The following is a 22,387-nucleotide window of genomic DNA, read 5'->3' as shown; positions in this document are numbered from 1 at the left end:
TGATTTTTTTTACCTCGACTGATTCTAACACAGGTGAGCTGGACTAGGGATCTGTATATTCAGCCAGCTCCAGGTGACCATGGACACAGGAAGACCATGGACACACATTTCTGGAAGCACTAGAAGCATATCACACCTTATTTAGGCTATTTTAATTGCTCCATAAGTGTAAGCAGTCTTGGACTCTCATGCCTGCGGCCAGTGCTCTGGTAACAACAAAGAAAGAAAGAAAGTAGACAATCAAGTAAGCAAGCTGCCTTTTCTTTCAGGCCTGGACATGTAGGGAAAGGACATAAGGTGTGACGCAGAAAGGAAGAGAAAGGGCTGGGTGGTGGCACACCTGGTTGAGCTCACATGTTATAATGTGCAGGGACCCAGGTTCAAGCCTCCAGTCCTCATCTGCAGGGGGGAAGCTCTGCAAGTGGTGAAGCAGTATTTCAGGTGTCTCTCTGTCTCTTTCCCTCTCTATTACCCCCTTCCCTCTCAATTTCTGTCTGTATCTATTCAATAAATAAATAAATAAATATTTTAAAAAGTTTAATGCAAAAAAAAGCTAAAAAAAAAAAAAAAAAAGGAAGGGAAGGTATAACCATAGAAAAAACTGTCAAAAAATATAGATAGATAGGTAGATATAAAAATAATAGTCAACCATAATAGCCAACCCATATCTGTAATCTTAGGAGAACTAACGTAGTTTTCATTGGAGGGAATAGGGGTACAAAACACTAGTGGTGGGAAAGATGTGGAATTATACCCCTGTTGTCTTGTAATTTTGTAAATCAATGTTAAATCACTAATAAAAAAAATTTTACAGTGGTTGACCTGGTTAAGCACTCACATTACAGTGCACAAGAACTCAGGTTCAAGACCCTGGTCCCCACCTGCTGTGGGGAAAGCTTCACAAGTGATAAAGCAGGGCTGCAGGTGTTTCTCTTTCTCTTACCTTCTCTGTCTCCCCTCCTCTCTGAATTTCTCTCAGTCTCTATCCAATAATAAATAAACAAACAAACAAATAAACAAAATTTTTAAAGAATGTACCTAAGAAATACAGATCATTCCATAATGTCATTTCATTTCTTTAGTGTTAAAAAGGGAAAGAATCCTGGCTGATATACAATAGAATGATGTGATTCAAGGATCTGTTTTCATTATATGTTGTTTTCCTTAAAGTCACAGTGTCCAAGAACCTATTGTCAATGTTAAGTGATAACATAACTAGATGTGATTTTGCAAACCAGCCAACAGACAGATGACTGTGCAAACAAGTCCAACAATCTGGATGTGCTTTTGTACATGGAGTGTGTTATGCCAGGGACCCCTCAGTTGCAGCCCTGAAATTCCCAGGCCCTCCTATTCAAACTGCAATTACAGACCAGCAGAATCGCCAACCCAACAGAATCACCAACCCAAGAGTTTGTTATAAATGCAGATACTCAGCCCCTCTATCTGTTGAGTCAAATGCTGCATTTTACAAGAAGCCCAAGATGATTTGAGAGTGAATCTTCCCTCTATCAGAGTACGTTGGAACCATAACACATATCTAACATGCCCAAGTGCCCTTTTTCTTTAAACTCCCAGAGAGGCCTGGAAAAACAGTATGATCCTTTGAAAAACCCAGAGCCATGTTTAGCAGCCTGAAACTCCTGCAGAACCTTTGCTTTAATGAGTTATTTATTTCAAAGCCCAGGTTAAAATCAACCTGCCCAATAAACTGGGGAGAGGGGGGTGGAGAGAGAGAGAGATTAAGATACAACTCCAGCTTAAAATTTCAGGACATAAAACACTCCCTTCCTTTGTACAGAGTTTGTAGCCCCTGCTCCTAAAGACATCAAACAGTGCAAAGAAAACAAGCAAGGTCTTCCTGTTGGCCAAGTTTCAAGTTATCAGGCAGATTTCACACTGTAGCTTGACCTCATTAATCCAAGGCCTATCACATTGCTGTAAATGTCAGTGGAAAATAGCCATTCAGTGGGTTTCCTTCATTCCACCAGAAAGGGAAAAAAAACAGGAAGCTGACAGCAGCTGTGCCCCACTTGGCAAATCCCAAGGGCCCAGCTGACAGGGTGTTTCTTGTCAGCACCTACATTCCCCAGCCCCAGCCAGAAAGGTGGGTCTGGTGTCTCCATGAGCAAAATGTGATCACACAACAATTCAGATCATTTGCTCCTCCTCCCCACCCCCCCCACCTCAGTCTCCCACCCCTACCCCCACCCACAGCACCTGCTTAGGATGGAAAATAGCTTGTTCTGAATTTCTTTGGGCTGAATTACCAACAGCTTCTTTATCACTCAGGTTTATCTACATCTCTTCTGCCCATTTCAAAATGCCCAGCAAAGGACTAGGGAGATAGCATAGTGGTTATGCAAAAAGACTCTCATGCCTGAGTTTCCAAAGTTCAGTCTCCAGCACCACCATAAACCAGAGCTGAACAGTGCTCTGGAAAAAAAAAAAAATCCTGCAAGTCAATCCTCTAGGACTCCAGGGGACATAAGGTCTTCCAAGTCCTCTTTCACACCTTTAATGCATACTGACTATCTCTTGTGTGCCAGGCATCATACTGAGCAACTGGGGGCACAGAGTGGGACAGATTAGATACAGTGACTGATCTAATGGAAGATGCAGTCCAGTGTCCACTTTCTCACTGCAGCAGTATTGACACTTGGGAACAAGCCATTCTTTGCAATGGTGAGCAGTCCTGTGCACGGTAGGATATTCAGCAGTCTCCCTCGCCTATCCCTACTACTGATAGACACACCCTAGCTCCCCTTGCCCCCTGTACTTCTCCAGTCATGATGATCAAAAATATCTCCATCTGTTGCTAAACATTCCCTAGAGGACAAACTGCCCTGAGCTGAGAATCACTGGCTGCCTGACTAGGTGAGACAGACCGAAAAAGTAATGTTGGCAAATAATTATATAATCATGGTTACGATATGTGCCTTGAAGGAAAACATGGCTGTGAACACAAACATTATTGATGATTTGAAAGCCCGTACTTTTATGTATGATTATAAATCCTTAGGAAAAGATAGATGGTGTATTTGATCTGTATTTCCAGACGGAGTAATTAAGACTCAAGGAAGTCAAAGAACTAATTATAGGTACCCAAGGCCCAAAAGTCAGTAGGAGACAGAGGCAAGGTGTGAACCCTGACCCTAAACTTTGCCTTCCATGGAAGAGTAAATCTGAGCCTTTCTTATGGGGGTATTCTGTAAACAGGTGGCCATGTGATACTCCAACCAGTCATCCTGGAAGACTTATTCCTTCCTGAGGGCACTGTGGTGCTCGGCCACCACCTGCCACATCCATCAAGCTGCAAATTGCCTGTGTCAAGGCACGTTTGTGGAACACTAGTAAGCCAAGGAATGCCACCCTGAAACTCTGTGACATCCAAGAATACTTTCCCCTTGCCAAGTGCCTGCACACTGGGCCTTGCCCAAAAGTAAGGCAGAGAGAGATTGGGGCAGTCCCCAGAGCACACCCTGCTGTGACCCAACTGCAATGTATCCACTGCTCAACAGCCAAAGGGGCATGCTAGTGAGGGAGTCAGATTTGCAATAACCAACTGTAAATCTTTATGACAAGCATGGCGGATAGCGTAGCACATATCAGCTCTGAGATCCCCACCGAGCACATGCAGCCAGGTGCTCTGCTACAACTGAGCACCTTTTAGCAAACATCTGACCCTCTGTGCTTCAGTTTCTCCATCTGTGCAGTGGAGGCAGATGTGTCTACTTCACTAGGTTGGTGTGCGAAGTTAAGAACAATACAATTTAAGCTGCACTGGACATTGACTAACATCCAGAAAAATACCTGGGACAACATTATGATCAATACAGGAGCCAAAGGATGATGCTTCCTCTACCTACCCTCCATCCCCATCTGGAATTGAGAATTGAGTCCCAGGAAGAGAAAAATATTGGGCTGTCAGAAAAGTCATGATGTATTTTCCTATACCTTTCTATGCAAAAATGTGTGGTGATTTTTCTAACAACGCAATAGATATGGAAGCATTTTAGTAAAAGGATGAGGAGACATGTTATTCAAAATACTTTCATGCTTAAGACTCTGAGGTCCCAGGTTCAATCCCCAGAACCCAAAGCTGAGCAGTGCACTGATCTTTCTCTCTGTGTATCTTTCTGTATCTGTACCTTTCTCACTATAGAATTAAATAATTTAGGGCTGGGAAGATAACAATGGTCATGCAAAAAAAAAAAAAAAAAAAAAACTTTCACACCTGAGGCTCTGAGATCCCAGGTTAAATTCCTAGCACCAACATAAGCCAGAGCTGAGCAATGCTATATTTCTCTACATTTCTCTTTAAAAAAATTTTTTTTATTTACTTATTATTGGATAGATACAGAGCAAATCTGAGGAGCAAATCTGAGAGGGGAAGGGAGAGAAAAGAGAGAAAGAGACAGAGAGATACCTGTAGCCCTGATTCACCAATCCTGAAGCTTTCTCCCCACAGGTAGGCACCAGGAGCTTGAACCTGGGTCCTTTTGCACTGTAACGTGTGCACTTAACCAGATGCACCACTGCCTGGTCCCTTGTATCTTTCTCATTATAAATAAATAAGTACATAAATAAATACATTTTAAAGCATCTCAGGAAGAAAGGGAACCTCTGTGCTTCTGGAATAGAAGGAAGCAAAAGGGACAGTTCATGTATTGGCAACTATGCACAGGTCAACCCTTCATTTTGTGCAAAGATTAATCCTGGATTTTCTCTGGTTCTACAGATAGCCTTCCTGAAAAAGCTGCCAGTTGACAAGGTTGCCAGTACCCTGCTTCAGGTCAGCAAGTGTTTAATCATTCCCTCCCCACCCCCATCTCCTGCAGGATGACCTCTGGCTTCATCACACCCTGTGGTGATGGCATTCCAGCTGCACCACCTGCCCACCACTCTCAGAAACACCAGGCACTTAGAAACCTCTATGCCTTCTTCACACAAGCTATTTCCTCTGCTGGTCTGCCCACTCTTCTACTCCCCACCACCTGGAAAACTGTTGCTGAAGGGCTCAGGTGTACTCCCACAGCAAAATCCCTCTACCTGTTGTGGGTCATTATAGCTAACAATAACAACAGTCAACATTTGCAAGCACAGATTTCTATCTAGTAGGCCCCAAGCTAGGTCTCTACCCACATGCTTCACTCCCCCGCTCTAGCTGGGCAGTTTATCTGCTTGTGAGGTCCTGCGTCTGTCTATCTATTGCCTCTAGCTCTGAGGTGGAAGGTTCAGGAGCCCAGGCTGAGGAGGCCTGAGGAGGCCTGAGCTCTGCAGTTTGCCCAGTGCTCCACCCTTCACCCCAGCATCTTGCCAGTGAAGCTGTTGCCTCACAATATCCTTGCTGTGAGGTTCTGGGCCTGTCTCTCCCACTGAGTGAGAACCCAGGGAATGGTTATGCTCATCTGGAAATATCTTTACTAAGTACAAGGTCTGGACCAGAGCAAATGTCTACTGAACAAATCAACACATCATAAGGAATAGTAGCCAGCTTCAAATGGCTAAGGCACAGACTTCCTGGGAACAGGAAGGACAGACTCATGCTGGACTTAGATTCCCAGGAACCAGCCCTTCACACCAAACCCCAGGCTGAGAGGTTTTCCCAGTCTCCACAGCTGAGGCAGAAGAGATCTGACTCCCTAGAACTAGAAGTTGTGGGAGGTTTGAGAGCCCAGAACAAAGGAAGGAATGGTGGTGACAGTGACAATAATCACTTCCTGCACTCCTGTCCACATTAAGCACTGGTACTACACACTTTCTACATGATATAGTCCTGCAGAATCCTTACACCCTCATAAAGCAAGCATTACTATTACTCCCCACCTTAAAAAGGGAGAAAACCAGGGCTCAGAGAGAGTATTACACAGAGCTTTTACATAGACTATAGAATTATAGTTTAAACTAGACCAGGCTGACTGTTCATACTCTGTCACTTTCTGTAGGAGGCCTGACCTAATACTCCAGAAGGCCCAGTCTCTAAGATCTGCTTGGGACAGTGGAACTTACACCCTGTAATCTTACAATCTTGTAACCCACTATTAATCATAAATGGAAAAAAGAAAAGAAAAATGATCTGCTTGGGACAAAGAAGGTAGCCCCAGTTTCAACTGCATAAATGCCACTTGGGAGCCACTATACACTGAGCTTCAAATCCAGCATGCAGGCAGGGGTGAAGGATGGAGGGGCAAGGATGAAGATGGGGTACAGCTAAGTAAAGTTCTTGAGGATCCAAGCAATGCACAGGAATCCTGCTACATGCCTTCTCTGACCTGCACAACCAAGCTGCATTCAGCCTTTGTGGTCAAAGAAGGTTCCCTCTGCGTATGGAGCTGGTTTTGAGAAGAACCTGAGGCCTGCATTGCCAAATGATCCAAGCAAACTCTGTATAAAGGTTCTTACCTTGGGGGGGGGGGGATCAATCCCCTTTGCATGGCATTCTCTTAACTCCTAAACAGATTTAACAGCTGGACTAGAATTTAGCCTCCACTTCAACATCACTTGCCAGAGAGAATGAAGGCTTGCCATTACCTTCACAAAGCACAGAGCAAAGGAGAGGAGACCCAAAGATCGGCAGGAAGGGTCAAGTGGTTTTCCTCAGGAAAGATATTTCATAGGATGGGAAAAGCTGGCACCTGAAGGACTGAGAAGGTTCTAGGGTGGGAGGACACTATGGGATAGACTTCAACTGACAAGAAGCAGTAAAGCTGAAGTTCCAGTAAGCCTGCCTAGTTGACATCTGCGCCCCCCCCCCCAACGTCCTAGGGACCTGGGCTGGAAGGCTGGGATTTGGATAGCAGGTGGAAAAGGAGGGCTGGGGACTTGAGTGGGAGGTTCTGTGAGCAGGCAGTCAGCTGAAAGGATTCACCAGCACCCACCAGCCACACGAATCTGACTCTCATGACAGAGCTGAAGGAGGAAGATGTGGAAACTCCCCCAAGTCACTGCAGAGCCACCCACCAGGGCTCCACTTTTGCTCCTATTTCAAAGGAAAGACACACCCCACTGGAAACCAGTGCTAAACAGGCCAGCATTTGCCTGGGAGCTGTCATTCTTCCAGGCTCCACTACACCAAGCACACTTCCCTCGGGTTCCCTTGCTGTCCTCCCTCCCTCCGCCTAAAAGCCTCATTTGCTGGAGGCTGGAGAGACCAAGTGCCCGGCCCTTGGGCACGCAGCTACTCGCCGGCTGAGCCCCTCCATTACCAGCCTGGAGTAACACGGCCAGCCTCCCAGATGGAGGGTGTTTCTCCGGTGTTTCACCAGCCAGCCGCAGGAAATGGCAGAGCACACAGGAAAGTACCCCCGTGGGCTGAGTTAGCTAACCACAGGCCCCTTCCCGAGACAGCGCCTGCGAGAAAGGGCGCCTGGCACCTCAGAGCCCCGGATCCTCCACAGAAGGCGATTCAGAGCTGGCACCTGGTGCCAGGCCCGCGAGGAGCTGGGGGGCGCCTCTGATAGCGAGAACAGGGGCCCATTATGTGGGATCCCATCACATGGGCGCGTAAGCAGCTCGGCTTTCGGTTCTGAGAAGCACTTCTGTAGCCTAGCCTCTTCCCCCCCCCCTTCTCCCTCTCTCTCCTCTCGAACTACTCGGATCCCCGGTTTTGTGCGGTGGCCCTCCTGGGAGGTCCAGATTCCAAGCCCAGTCGTCTGCTCTCCAGAGGCCCCGGAGCTGCATCATCAGCATATCTAGTAGGGGGACCAGGTCTGGACCGGGGGAGTGAAGGAGGCAGGCAGAGAGGGAGCCTGCATCTAGGCAAGAGACCCCTAACCCTCCTCTCCACTCCAGGAGATCTAGCGGGCTCAGCCCGGCTGCTCCGGATGACCTTGGGGAGACCCCTCCGCTTGACATCTCCCGCGCGGGTGGCAAGCTTCTGCTGGTCCTCAGCGCTGGGGGGCGCTCCTCCTGCTAGAATCAATGAGCCGGACTCCGAGTCAGGGCCGCGCTCCCGGCTCGGGGAGCCCAGCCGTAGGCGGCCCTTTGGAGAGGCTGAGTGCGCCACTGGCCTGCAACAACCACGGCCGCGGTGGTGGTGGTGGTGGGGGGTCTCCCCGGGGCAGACCAGCGGTGTCCCGACGACCCCGATGGCCGGCGGGTGTGCACGCGAGGTGGCTGCCCCGGGGATCTTTCCCGCCCGGGAGGGGGAGCCCCTAGCCTGCAAAAACCCAGCCGCCGCGCGAGGGGGCGGCGCCCGCAAGCCGGACGCCAGGCGGGGCTCACCGAGTGTGTGGTGCGGGCTGAGGCTCCCGCTGCTGGCACTGCGGCCCGCGAGCACCAAGCCAGCCGAGGATCAACCCCCGCCGCGCCCGCCCCGAGATCCGGCCACTGAGGCCCTGCCAGCAACCTGCCAGTGCGCCCCCGGCCCGGGCCTTGCCATGGGCGCGCGAGCCCCGGGACTGCACCCCAGCCTCTGCCCGACTCTCTGGCCTGCGCTCCCAGTGCCCCCTGGCGCCCCAGTTATCTGAAGTCCCAGGCCCTTGGCCACCCACCACACCACACCACACCACACCACACCACACCACACCACACCACACCACACCACACCACACCACACACACACACACACACATCCCCAGCAATACTCCTCAGCCTGACTACAGAGGCTGGGGCCGCCACCCTGCCCGGAGCCTGACACCCCGCCGGGCGAGCCGCAGAGCGCCGGGCGAGAGGCGCCGCCTCCGGGACACTCACCCGCTCTCCCGAGCCCTGCCCGGCGGCTCCCGGCCCTGGCCGCTTTCTGGCCCTGAGCCGCCGCTGCGGGTGCGGAGACAGCAGCCGGCGGAGCTCGCCGAGCCTCCGCGCCGCCCGGGCTCCGCCCCCAGGGCGGGGCCTGCTCTCGGGGGTCGGCGGGAGGCTGGGCGCGCTCCGGGAGGGTACAGGCGATCCAGGGGCACTGGGAGGGTGGGGGCTCCCGGTGGGAGCAGCCGCGGGAAACTCAGCGCCGAGAGAGAGAGCTACTGTCTTCCGAATAGTTTTCCTTAAGCAGCCTCCGCTCCTCGCTGCAAAGGGGGAAGCCAAGGACCTCACTCTCCCGCTCCCACTCCCGCTCCCGCTTGACAGATCGGCTTCTAGAAGCCCAGAGAGGAAGAGTGACCTGCGCAAGTTAGCACAGACTGAATACCGAGAGAGAGCCCGGATCAGGCACTGAGTCCCCTACCTCGAGGACCTGCGCAGTCTGATGCGAAGGCTCCAGAGGACGCCCGGAGGAGTCTACCAGGACTTGTCCCAGAAGCAGATTTGTGAGGACAGGTCTCCCAGATGGGGAATCGGACCTCGAGACTTGTTGAGGGGCCCCGGGGAAGGTGACCGCACTGTGGGCTCGCATCATTTCCTCTTTCTGGAAATAAAGGAGGTAAAGAGAGGAAGGAAGTGGTCCTACCTCCGCTGACGTCTGCCATACTGTTGGAGGTGTTGCAGGCTCTGTAGAGTCAGGGGCGGCTTGTCTGAGAGTCAACGCTGAGAAGAAAAAAGCGAAACACACGCCCTGTGACTTCTGTTGTATCAAGCTAGTTGTGTCATCCCCAGTGCACTGTTAAAAACTTTTCTTTTAATTTTGGATAGAGACAGAGAGGAACTGAGAAGGGAGGGGAGACAGAGTGGGAGGGAGAGAGATAAACACCTGCTGCACTGCTTCACCCCTGCAGGTAAGGACCGGGGGTTTGGACCTGGATCTTTTCTAACTATATGTGTTCCCTCAACCAGGCGCACCACCATCTGGCCTCACTGTCTTCTTACATAATAAGCTTAGCATCTTCAAGTTGCTGTTGAGAGAGCGCTACTCCTCTTACCCACCCCCACTCCCAAGAAGAGAGAAAGTTAACAAAGATGGGGGAGTGAAGAATCTATCCCAAAACATTCTCTGGAATCCACTCGCTTTAGAACAATAGAGTTCTCTTCTCCACAAAGGGCCTTGTTTCCTGAGCTTTCCCACACTCCAGAGAGCTCCAGACAGCGAATGGAGAAGGAGTAAAAAAGATAGAAGTTTGAAGATCTGAAGTGGTACCCAGTTATTTCAATTCCCAGTGGTCTTGTTAGCTACTAGCCAACAGTATTCTTCTGAGGCCTGATTTTTTTATTTTATTTATTTAGTTTTTTGCCTCCAGGGTTGTTGCAGGAGCTCAGTGCCTGCACTACAAATCCACTGCTCCTGGAGGCTATTTTTCCCCCTTGTTGCCCTTGTTGTTTATCCTTGTTGTTTTTTATTATTGTTGTTGTTGTTGCTGCCATTGTTGTTCGATAGGACAGAGAGAAATGGAGAGAGGAAGGGAAGACAGAGAAGGGGAGAGAAAGACACTTGCAGACCTGCTTCACCGCTTGTGAAGCGACACCCCCCCCCCCCCGCAGGTGGGGCGCCAGGGGCTCTAATCAGGATCCCTGAGCTGGTCCTTGTCATGTAGGCTTAACCCACTGCACTACTGCCCGACCCCCAGAGGCCTGATTTTTAAACGCTTTCCTGTTTGCCAAGGAAAAGGATCCTTTCTTAGGGAAAGGAAAGCCTCTCAGGTGGGCTTGTTCCAGATATCTGTCTCCTCCCTCACCCACCCACCCCAACATGCACATCTCTGAAAGCCCCCTACCCCCTTTGTCTTTTGGCTACCTCTCAGCTCATTAATAAGCTCATTAATAATCCAGCTGTAGATGACACTGTTTCAGTAAGAGCAATTAGGGAGCAGAGCAGGTGGGGAAGGCTTAAACTGTTGTTTAAAATAACCCAGCGGGACCATTGTTCTCTGCAGAATGTTTCTATTGATTTATCATGAAGAGCTGTGGGCTGAGAGGGCGAGAATCCATCCCTCCAAGGCATGTGCAGAACTCACTGGGAGTGAAGTGCACAGCCACGGATGGTGGTTTCAGATCCCCATGCAGTGCTGTTTTTCACACTTCTCACAGTATGTGTGTTCAAGTACACTCAAAAATAATAAGTTGAAGTGGTCATAAATCCCTTACTTCAAAATGTACTACAAAACTACAGGAATCCAAACAGTGAGATGTAATTATAAAGACAGCTATATGTATATATAGATCAGTAGAATAAAACTTGAGAATCCAGATATCAACCCTATGACAACTGATTTTCAAAATAAGCAATATGATCAATTTTAAAGTTAATGGAGAACTGTTATTTATTTATTTATTTATTTATTGGTTTTGGGTAGGGACTGAAATTGAGAGGGAAAGGAAAGACAGAGAGGGAGGAAAACAGAGAAAGACCTACAGCACTGTTTCACCACTCATGAATCTTCCCCCCTGCAGGTGGGGGACCAGAGGTTTGCACTGTGCATGATAGCATGCACACTTAACCAGATATGCCACCACCCAGCCCCCAGAATCATCTTTTCAATATATGATGCTTGGTCAGCTAGATTGCCTCATGCAAAGGAACAAAATTGAACCCCTACCTCACACCATATTGTGAAAATTAACTCAAAACGGATCAGATGTAAGAACTAAAACTGTAAAACTCTCATGGAAGAAAGAAAGAAATAAAGGAAAGAAAGACAGTTGTACAGGGTGGTGGTACACATGATTGAGTGCACAAGGACCCTGGTTCAAGCCCCCAGTCCCCACGAGCAGGGGAAAAGCTTTGCAAGTAGTGAAACAGTGCAGCAGATACCTCTTTCTCCTTCTCTACATCCCCATCCTTCTCTATTTCTTTGTCTCTAATAAATAAATAAATACATGTACATAAAGTTTATATTCAGAGCAAGGAATGGTTTCTTGTTATGGTACCCAAAGCACAAACAACAAAGGGATAAAATAGATGCATTGGGCATCATTAAAATTTTTAAAGTGTGTGCTTCAAAGAATACTGTTAAGAAACAGAAAAGATGCTATAGGGCAGATGGCTCTTTAATGGAGCAAAGACTTCCATGCCTGAGGCCCCAGTCTGATTTCCATTACCAGTGCTCTGGCCTCTCTCAGTCTGTCTCTTTTGCTCTATCATGAAGTAAAGATGCCTTTTTTCCCCCTCTCTCCCCTCTGTTTCTCCTCTCCCTCTTCTCCTCCTCTGAAGTAAAAATGTCTCTCAGAGAAGAGAATATGAAGTGATCAAAAGAAGAAGTAGAAGGGGGAGGAGGAGAAGAAGAGAGAGGAAGAAAGAAAGACGGTTAACTGTAATTGTATCCCCCTTAATTTCACATTTTAAAATCCCAATTCTCAGCCCCTCAAAATGTTGCTGTATTTGAAGATAAGGTTTTGGAAGAGATGATTAAACTAACAGCCTTAAGGTAGACCCAAATCCAGCATAACATTATGTCTTTTTCTTATAAAAAGAGACACCAATATGAAAGATCATGTAAGAGGAAATAGACATTACAAGGAAAGAGGGCTTGGGAGAAAGTCATTACATTCGTCTTAGATGTCTGTCCTCCAGAACTGTGAAAAATACATTCCCTTATTTAAGCTACTCAGTCTGTGTTAATTTTTTTAACCACAGGGTTATCACTGGGGCTCCATATCTGCATGATGGTGGACTGTTTTTTGTCTGTGATAGAAGATGATAGAGAAGGAGGGAAAGAGAGAGGAGACACTACTGCATTGCTCCACTGATTATGAACTTCCCCATATGCAGGTGCTCCCATGTGGCTGAATCAGGGGCCTCACACATGGTAAAGTGTGCACTCTACCAGGTAAGCTATCTCTCAGTCCTTGTGGTATTTTGTTATAAGAACCTTAGCAAGTGAATACCCTACAGAGTGGAAGGAAATATTTGCAAATATTATGCCTAACATATAAAAAGAACTCATACAAGTCAATAAGAAAAGGCAAATTGCAGCTAAAAAAATGAGCAAGAATTCTGAGTAAATACATTTCAAATGTATATATATATACAGATGGCCAATAAATGGACTGGAAAGATAGCTCAACTGTGAGGATGCCTGTTTTGCCATGCACACCACCCAGGTTTGAGGCCAGTCCCTGCTACACTGGGCAAAGTTTAGATGCTGTGTTCTCTCTCTCCCTTTCCCTCTGAAAAACTTGGCCTGCATCAGTGAAACCTGATTTCAACAAAAACAAACAGGACACAAAAAGAAGATAGTCAATATCATTAGCCCTCAAGAAGATGTAAGTCAAAATTACAATAAGCTACAATTAGGATGGTTATATCAAAAACAATAAGTACTACTGAATGTTGGAAGATATGTAAAGAGATGAAAAACTTTGTACATTGTTGGTGAGAAAGTAAAATGGTGTAGCTGCCATGAAAAAGTCTGGCAGTTCCTCAAAATGTTAAACATAGAGTTAGTTACTGGATGTCCCATCATTTCCACTCCTAGGTATATGACCAAGAGCAATAAAAATGTACATCTATATAAAATCATACACAAATGCTCATGGTACCTTGATTCATAATTCATTAAAAAAAGAAAAAGAAAAAGACCTCTTGGGTCACTTCCCAGGTCTAATCTGAAACTGGACACCATCCACAGAGGACAAGGAGAGACTGAAAAAGAGGTAAATTACTCCATGCCAATGAATGGAAATATTTCTTTCTTCCTTTTTTTTTTCCCCCTCCAGGATTATTAATGGGGCTTGGCTCCTACACTATTAATCCACTGCACCTGGTGGCCATTTTCCCCATTTTGTTGTTGTTGTTATTGCTGAATAGAGGGAGAGAGAAGGATAGACACCTGCAGACCTGCTTCACCGCTTGTGAAGCGACTCCCCTGCAGATGGGGAGCCGGGGGCTCAAACCCAGATTCTTAGTGCTGGTCCTTGCACTTCATGCCTTGTGCACTTGACCCAGTACACTACCACAAGCTCCCTCTTTCTTCATTATTATTATTGTTGTTGTTATTTAAACTTTTACTGATACCAGAGTTATTGCTAAGGCTCAGTAGTACCTGCATCACATCTCTGTAATTCCTGTTGGTAATTTTCCTTTTTTTTTTTTCTTTATTTCTTTCTTTTATTTGATAAGATAGAGAGAAACTGAGAGGAAGAAGAAGATAGAGAGGAGACACACCTGCAGTACTGCTTCACTACTTGTGTAGTTCCCCTCCCCCTTGGAGAATGGGAGCTTTGAACCCACGTCTTCTTGCATAATAACCTGTGTGCTCAATCTGGTGCTCCACTACCTAGCCGCCCTAGTGGGTGGCAGTTTTTTTTTTTTTTCCTGCTGCTGCTTAATTCCAATCAATGAGCAGATGCCAGTTGGCTGCAATCATTCATTCAACATACACTTAAATGAATACCTGACCCTGATCAACTAGAGAACAGGAAGTATGGGTGCGGGGTGGGCACACATGAAAATGAAGAAAGGTATCCTGGGTAAGAGTCTGGGTTCTGCCATATGCTCACGAGGCAGTCATTTCCCTTTCCAAAGAGGTGGCTTCCTGGTCTGTAAAACTGATTGTGTGTGTGTGTTTTTTTCCGCAAGTCCTCACGCTTTTAAGGGAAGTGACCTTTCTCTGACCTTTTTTGGAAGTACCCCAAACAGTACAGTGGGAGTATTTTGTAACCAGTAGGAGCCCCATAAATGGTGCAGAGAAAGCACCAGAAGTTGACAGGCTAGATGAATCCCCTGATGCTGTGAGTTTAAAGGCAGTTAAGAGCTGGGGCAGATAGGTTTTCAGTTGTATTTTCAATTCAAAGAGAAAACTCTGTTAATCCAGTAACTCTTGTTGAACTTACTAAAGGAGTCTTAAAAATCTGAGGCCAAAACTGTGTCTACCTCAGGACATTTGAATCAGATTCTGGAGGTAGGTCTCATTATTATTATTTGGGTTTCTTTGTTTGATTTTTATTTTAACTAGAGCTCTGCTCATCTCTGGTTTATGGTGCTGCTGGGGATTGAATCTGGGACCTCAGAGCATCAGGCTTAAAAATGTCTTTTTCCATAACCGTTAAGCTAATTATTATGCTATCTCCCTGGGTGGACTATTATTTTTAAATACATACAGACCAGATCACAAAAAAAATAAATAAATAAAAACCAAAAACCTCCCCAGCTGAGTTTAAAATCAATGTTCACCACCTAAGTCTTTATTTCTCATACTTCTGGAAGCACAGACTCACCTGGGAGAAAGGGAAGAATGAGATATTTATATGCTGGTTCCTAGGCCCTGTTCTGATCCTTTCTCCTTTAGTTTGCAACCTAGAAATAGACATCTAAGATGATTCTAATAACAGTTTTCTTTTTTTTTTATTTATTTATTATTTATTTATTTATTTCCTTTGTTGCCCTTGTTTTATTGTTGTAGTTATTATTGTTGTTGTCGTTGTTGCATAGGACAGAGAGAAATGGAGAGAGGAGGGGAAGACAGAGAGGAGGAGAGAAAGATAGATACCTGCAGACCTGCTTCACTGCCTGTGAAGCGACTCCCCTGCAGGTGGGGAGCCAGGGCTCGAACCGGGATCCTTAATGCCGGTCCTTGTGCTTTGCGCCACCTGCGCTTAACCCGCTGCGCTACAGCCCGACTCCCCAGTTTTCTTTTTTAATTGAATAAGCCTGTTATGTATTATACTATACATTATTATATAATCATATAATTGTTTTATGATTGTGATCACTTTTTATATAAATTATAATTTTAATTTTATATATTGTGATCACTTTTATATAAATTATAATTTTATATAGATTATAAAATATATAATATAACTATCATATAGTAATAACACAACAATGTATTGTACTACATTGTATGTTGTTATATGCTAATATAGAGTATTATATTGCATATTTTAAAATCTATTTTAACTAATCCCTACAGTTACCTTCATAGTCTTATTCTCCTGTACCCCTTATCATAACTTAACCAGGGATTTTCTGAATAGAAAAATCACCCGAGGCACTTAATAAAAATGCAGATTCCATTTCCAAATCATCTTTATAGTAATCTGTTGAGAAGGCAGTGATCATCAACAGATGTTAGATCCACTGAGTGAAATATCTGGTAAGATAATATTCATGTGGCTCAGTATCTCACACTACAAGGTCAAGGAGATAGCTCAGCCTCAGAGCACAGAATTTACATGTCTGAGGTTCCAGGCTCTTTCCCCAGTACCCTCATATGCCAGAGCTGGGTGTACACTTCTCTCTCACCCACACTCAAAAGAATAAATAAATAAGGGCCCCAGGCAGTGGTATACCTAGTTAAATGCACATAGTACTATGCACAAGGACTCAGGTCTGAGTCTCTTCTCTCCACCTGCAGCGGGGACATTTCACAAGTGCTGAAACAGATCTACAGGTGTCTTTCTCTCTCTGTCTCAAGTTCTCTCTACCCTATCAAACAAAATGAAGAAATAAAAGAAGAAGGAAGAAAGAGAAGAAGAAAGAGAAAAAGAAAGAAAAAATGGCCATCAAGAGAGGCATCGTAGTGCTGGCACAGAGCCCCAGTGATAACCCTGAAGACAATAAATAAATATATTTTTTAATTTTTTTATATTTATTTATTTATTTTCCCTTTTGTTGCCCTTGTTTTTTTATTGTTGTAGTTATTGTTGTTGTTGCTATTGATGTCGTTGTTGTTAGATAGAACAGAGAGAAATGGAGAGAGGAGGGAAGACAGAGAGGGGAAGAGAAAGATAGCCACCTGCAGACCTGCTTCACTGCCTGTGAAGCGACTCCCCTGCAGGTGGGGAGCCGGGGCTCAAAGTGGGATCTTTATGTCGGTCTTTGCACTTTGCGCCACGTGTGCTTAACCCGCTACGCTACCACCCGACTACCATAAACAAATATCTTTAAATTTACACAATAAATTACTAATTAAAAGTGAGGAACTGGGGGCCAGGCTGTGACACACCTGGTTAGGCGCACACATTACAGTGCCAAGGACCCAGGTTCAAGCCCCTGGTTCCCACCTGTAGGGGGAAAGCTTCATAAGTGGTGAAGCAGGACTGCTGGTATCTCTCTCCCTCTCTATCTCCCCTTCCCCTTTCAATTTCTCTCTGTCCCTATCCAATAATAAATAAATGAATAAGAAGTGAGGAACTGGACCTTACAATAAAAAAAGTCATCTTAAAATAATGATCACACCAGCATCACCAAGAGTGGGACACTATGATGTTCTGTGCCTCAGAAGTGATGTAATATGATACACATCTTCTATGTCATATTCTTGCCAAAAATACTTAACCTGGTTTTAATCATGAGGGAAATCTAGACAACCCTAAAATGTGGGTCGTTCCACAAGCCTAAACTCTCTTTAAAAGTCAATATTTTCTTTAAAGTAGGGAGTTATTCTAAATTAAAATGAATTAAAGAGACATAGCCAAAAAGTATGATGTATGGTGGCTCTAGATTAGTTTCTGGGTTGAAAAAGTAAATAGTTGTGGTCCGGGAGGTGGCACAGTGGATAAAGGGTTGGACTCTCAAGCATGAGGTCCTGCGTTCCATCCCCCACAGTACATGTGCCAGAGGGATGTCTGGTCCTTCCTCCTCCTAGCCCTCTCATAAATAAATATTTTTTTTAAAAGAATCTTTTATATTTAAAAAAAAAAAAAGAAAAGAAAAAGTAAATAGCTATAAAGAAAGTATGCAGGCAGACCACTGAGAAATTAAATGAGGGCAGTGGGTAGATAGCATAATGGTTATGCAAAAAGACTCTCTTGCCTGAGGCTCCAATATCCCAGGTTCAATTCCCCACACCATCATAAACCAGAGCTGAGCAGTGCTCTGGGAAAAAAAAAAAATTTAAGTGTAGATGACATTGCTGAATTTGTGTTATTCAGTGCTATTCTGAGAAGCAGCGCTGCTATAGTTCTAGAGGAAGAGCCCTTATCTTATTCTGAGGAAATGCATGCTGAGGAGAGGCTGAAGGAGAGGAGGGAAAGCGTGAAAGTGCCAGAAAGTTAGCACTTGGTGAATCTAGGTGAAGGGTATTCTAGAGGTCCCTGAATTTTGTTTCAATTTTCTCTGAAGGGCTGATAGTTTTCAAAAAGTAATAAATAACTTAGGGGGGCTGGGTGGTGGCACACCAGGTTGAGTGCACATATTACAATGTGCAAGGACCCAGGTTCAAGCCCCCACTCCTCACCTGCAGGAGGAAAGCAGTACTGCAAGAATTTCTTCCTCAGTATCTCCCCTTCTTTCTCTCTATCCAAAGTGAATAAGTGAAATCATAAATAAATACGTTATCTCTGTCAGAGAATGATACTACAATGTCACTTAAAAATATTAATGTATCTTGGGGCTAGGCGGGAGCGCAGCAGCTTAAGCGCTGCGCTCATGGCACCAAGCTCAAGGACCGACGTAAGGATCCCAGTTCAAGTACCGGGTTCCCCACCTACAGGGGGTCGATTCACAAGTGGTGAAGCAGGTCTGCAGGTGCCTTTCTCTCTCCCTCTCTGTCTTTCCCTCCTCTCTCGATTTCTATCTGTCCTATCCAACAATGACAGCAATAATAACAATAATAAACAACAAAGGCATCAAAAGGGAATAAACAACCTCTGAGAGCAGTGGATTCATAGTGCAGGCACCGAACCCCAGCAATAACCCTGGAGGCAAAAAATAAATAAATAATAATAATTTTTAAAAGATTAATATAACTCAATGAAGGAGAATGTCATTTGTTGAGCCCTGCCCATCGGACACCCTGATTTAGGAGGCCTGGAGGAAGGCCCTAGAATCTGTAATGTTTAAGGACTGTCCAGATGCTTTTTATCTGGAGCGAGGCGTCATCATCCCTGGATGTCCCCTGCTGACCCCGCCCACAACATGAGCTGCTGGCTGCCTTTTGGGTCCTCTGATGCTCATGGGGTATTAGCATCTCTTGGCACATCCTGCCCTCTCTGCCTAGTGGTGCTGTTTCCTCTTTCTCGACTTAGCCTCTACCTACCTTTCAGGTTCAAAATCACCTCTTCAGGAAAGGCTTAAACACTTTGGTCAAATGCCCTCCTACTGGTTCTCATGAGGTCAAGGACCACAGTTGTTATTTTTCCATTTGGAGTGAGAGTATGGGGTGGGACTGGCAAGATAGTTCACCCAGATAGTGCGCCTGCTTTCTCATGTGCTCCACCTAGTTGGGAGCCTTGGACCCACCACACTGGGGCAAGTTTCAGTGCTGTGGTGTCTTTCTCTCTCTCCCTCTATCTCTGCCTTCTCTCTTTTTGTTTGAAAAAATAGGTCTTCCCCACCTACAGGGGAGTCGCTTCTCAAGCGGTGAAGCAGGTCTGCACGTGTCTGTCTTTCTCTCCCCCTCTCTGACTTCCCCTCCTCTCTCCATTTCTCTCTGTCCTATCCAACAACAATATCAATAACAGCAATAACAACTACAACAATAAAACATCAAGGGCAACAAAACAAAAGGGAATAAATAAATATTTAAAAAAAAAAACAGATAAAGTAGGTCCTGAGTGATGAAACCCCTGAAGCAACAAACAAAGATTTTATTGACGAGGGGAATGGAACTGGGGCCTTGCACAGGGAGGATCTCACTGCTCTGGACTATTTTTCCATTCAAAGAGAGGCAGAGGAGACAGAATGACGGAGAGAGACCACACCAAGGGGTGTATAGCATCTCATGTGTTGTAGAGGCTTGAATCTGTACTACGCTGCTGCAGGCACAACAAGGTGTGTGGCCTATCTAAGCTATCTTGCTATTGCTCTAACTCCATACGGTCACTGTTTAGCTGTGGCTATTGCATTAACATCTGCTTCCCCCATTAGATTGTGTGCTGAATTGTGTTCCTTCCTCTCAAGTTCATATGGGGCAGCCATCACCCTCAGTACCTCAGGAAGTGACTGTCTACAGAAGTGGGGCCTTCACAGAGGGGATTAAGCTTATCTGAGTCCCATTGATGGCCCTCATCCAGTGTGACTGATGTCCCTAGAAGAAAATGTTGAAAGACAGAGAAGATACTGGAGGAAGAGGACTTTTTTTTTTTTTAAGATTTTATTTATTAATGAGAAAGATAGGAGGAGAGAAAGAACCAGACATCACTCTGATACATGTGCTGCTGGGGATTGAACTCAGGACCTCATGCTTGAGAGTCCAATGCTTTATCCACTGCACCACCTCCCGGACCACAGAAGAGGACTTTCTACAAGCCAAGAAAATGGACTTCAGAAGAAACCAACCCAGCCGTCAGCCCAGACTTCCAGACCTCCAGAATTATGAGAAATCTCTGTCACTTTAGCCATCCAATTTGTGATCTTTTGTTTTCCAGCCCTAAAAAACTAGTGTAGATGATGAGCTATACCCATGGGAGACTACTTTGTTCACTAGTTTCCAAGGCTTCCCAAAGCCCTGCAAGTGTTTGTTGTATAAATAAAGAGACTCTGCTTTACGAAGCTATTGGAAACATTCTGATGAAACATATTATCGGTCCTGGCACATATTAGGACAATAAACAGCACTTGAAAATGCAGCAAAACAGTATTTGGAGGATTACAAACTGAAATTTCAATTTCTTTACCCTCAATTTCTATCTTGTTGTGACTACAGATGCTGTTTTCCTCAACTAGCTACCCACCCAGCTGTGTCACTCTTTGCCTCTGGGGAAGGAGACAGAAAATCTGGATCAGACATAAACTGTTCCTTGGTCTTGAATTCAAAATAGAATTTGGACTGGGGAGCCAGCATAATGGTTATAAAATAATGTTATGCCTGAGGCTCTGAGTTCCCAGGTTCAATCCCTAATAGCACCATAGCCAGAGCTGAGCAGTGCCCTAGAGAAAGAAAGAAAGAAAGAAAGAAAGAAAGAAAGAAAGAAAGAAAGAAAGAAAGAGACAGAGAGAGAGAAGGAAGGAAGCAAGAGGGAGGGAGGGAGGAAGGAAGGAAGGAAAAAGGAAAGAAAGAAAGAAAGAAAGAAAGAAAAGAATAAAAGAAAGAAAGAAAAAAAGAAAAGAAAGAGAGAGAAAGAAAGGAAAGAAAGAAAGAAAGAAAGGAAGGAAGGAAGGAAGGAAGGAAGGAAGGAAGAAAGGAAGGAAGGAAAAAGAAAAGAATGGGTGGTAGTGCAGCAGGTTAAGCGCCAAGTGGCGCAAAGTGCAAGGACCTGTGTTAAGGATCCCGGTTCAAGCCCCCGGCTCCCCACCTTCAGGGGAGTCACTTCACAGGTGGTGAAGCAAGTCTGCAGGTGTCTATCTTTCTCTCCTCCCTCTGTCTTCCCTTCTTGTCTCCATTTCTCTCTGTCCTATTCAACAACGACGACATCAATAACAACAACAATCAAAACTACAATAGGGAGTCGGGCGGTAGAGCAGCGGGTTAAGCGCACGTGGCGCAAAACACAAGGACCTGCCTAAGAATGCCAGTTCGAGCCCCCGGCTCCCCACCTGCAAGGGAGTCACTTCACAGATGGTGAAGCAGATCTTCAGGTGTCTGTCTTTCTTCCCCCTCTCCGTTTTCCCCTCCTCTTTTTATTTCTCTCTGTCCTATCCAACAACGATGACATCAATAACAATAATAACTACAACAATTTAAAAAAAAAAACCCAAGGGCAACAAAAGGGAATAAATATTTAAAAAAAGAAAGAAGATTTTTAAAAAAGAAAAGAATCAAAGAAGAAAGAGAATTTGTAAGTCCACAGCCCAGATGATTGCCAGAAAGTCAAAGCATTTTCATGTGTCACTGCCTTAGATAGGAGAATAAAGGTCTTTTGGAATTTTGGAAACAAAGAGGCTACACCACCATTAGCCCAAGTTGAATAGTATTCTGATATCTCTCTCCCATTAAAAGTAAATAAAGAAAGTATTAAAAAAAATAAAGAAGCAATACTTGTTTTAAGAATGTCACATATCCATCCCTTAACAATATATTAGTTGAGGCTCAGCTTCTGAACTATTAGTAAAATGAAAATAAAACATCCAGGAGAGAAAAGGTAATGGCCTTCTGAAAGGGTCTGTCAATACTAGGAAGGGTTTGGATAATGAATCAGGAGCCCCTTGGGGTGGGGAATCAAACATTGATACAAACACTTTGAAAAGAAATCTGTCCTTATTTAGAAAAATTTGCAGGCCCTGTGACTCAGTAACTCCATTTTTAGGAATACGCAGCTTGGGAAAAAACCTCCCTCCCACCTGTCTAGGAAAAGGCTCTTCACTGTGGTTTTATTTCCAAGAGCAAGAGGTCCTAATAATCCCAAGAGGGGAAAGTATATCAGTGAATTAAGTATAGTTCAATATCCTACACTACAGAGAAAAGAAGCTAAAAACAAGGCTACCTGAATCAGTAACAGATAACACTGAAAAACTAAATGTGAGTTAAAAAAAAAAAAAATCAAGTCACAATTGCAGTGTGGGTCTTTTTATTGGGGTGGGGGTTAATGGATTACAGTACAGTTGTTGACACAGGAGTACAATTTCTCATCTCACCAGGATAGGTGTCCGCAAAACATGCCTAGATTCTTTTCCACCATCCTGCACCAGGACCCCGGAGCCTCCCCACTCCACCCCACCCCCTTTACCTTCCCCCTCTCCTTCCCTAGTGTTTTT

At 45.3% G+C, this 22,387-nt stretch overlaps 1 protein-coding gene and 1 long non-coding RNA gene across 5 annotated transcripts in view; one reads left to right on the top strand and one right to left on the bottom strand.

The window, feature by feature from the left end:
* PPP1R16B (protein phosphatase 1 regulatory subunit 16B) overlaps nucleotides 1-9,289 on the bottom strand; it is a 141,319-nt gene extending 132,030 nt beyond the window's left edge. Inside the window, exon 1 of one of the 3 annotated variants that reach the window (XM_060189992.1) lies at nucleotides 9,164-9,289. The gene's annotated coding sequence lies outside the window, so the exon portion shown is untranslated. Of the gene's footprint in view, nucleotides 1-8,697; nucleotides 8,812-9,163 lie in introns of those variants that run through there. The other 2 variants (XM_007521637.3, XM_060189981.1) reach the window with 2 other exon arrangements.
* On the top strand, nucleotides 8,964-21,750 carry LOC132538105 (uncharacterized). 2 transcript variants are annotated; one of them, XR_009549511.1, is made up of 4 exons: nucleotides 8,964-9,358; nucleotides 12,578-12,635; nucleotides 13,407-13,461; nucleotides 19,622-21,750. It is a non-coding gene; the product is annotated as an uncharacterized LOC132538105 (long non-coding RNA). The 2 variants fall into 2 exon arrangements; XR_009549513.1 differs by lacking the exon at nucleotides 13,407-13,461.
* Nucleotides 21,751-22,387: the final 637 nt, after the last annotated feature.

The sequence above is a fragment of the Erinaceus europaeus genome, chromosome 1 (genome assembly GCF_950295315.1).
Source record: "Erinaceus europaeus chromosome 1, mEriEur2.1, whole genome shotgun sequence".
In the NCBI taxonomy this organism is placed as follows: Eukaryota; Metazoa; Chordata; class Mammalia; order Eulipotyphla; family Erinaceidae; genus Erinaceus; species Erinaceus europaeus.
Note: the sequence above shows the minus strand (reverse complement) of the source record. Positions and strands in the feature narration are given on the sequence as shown.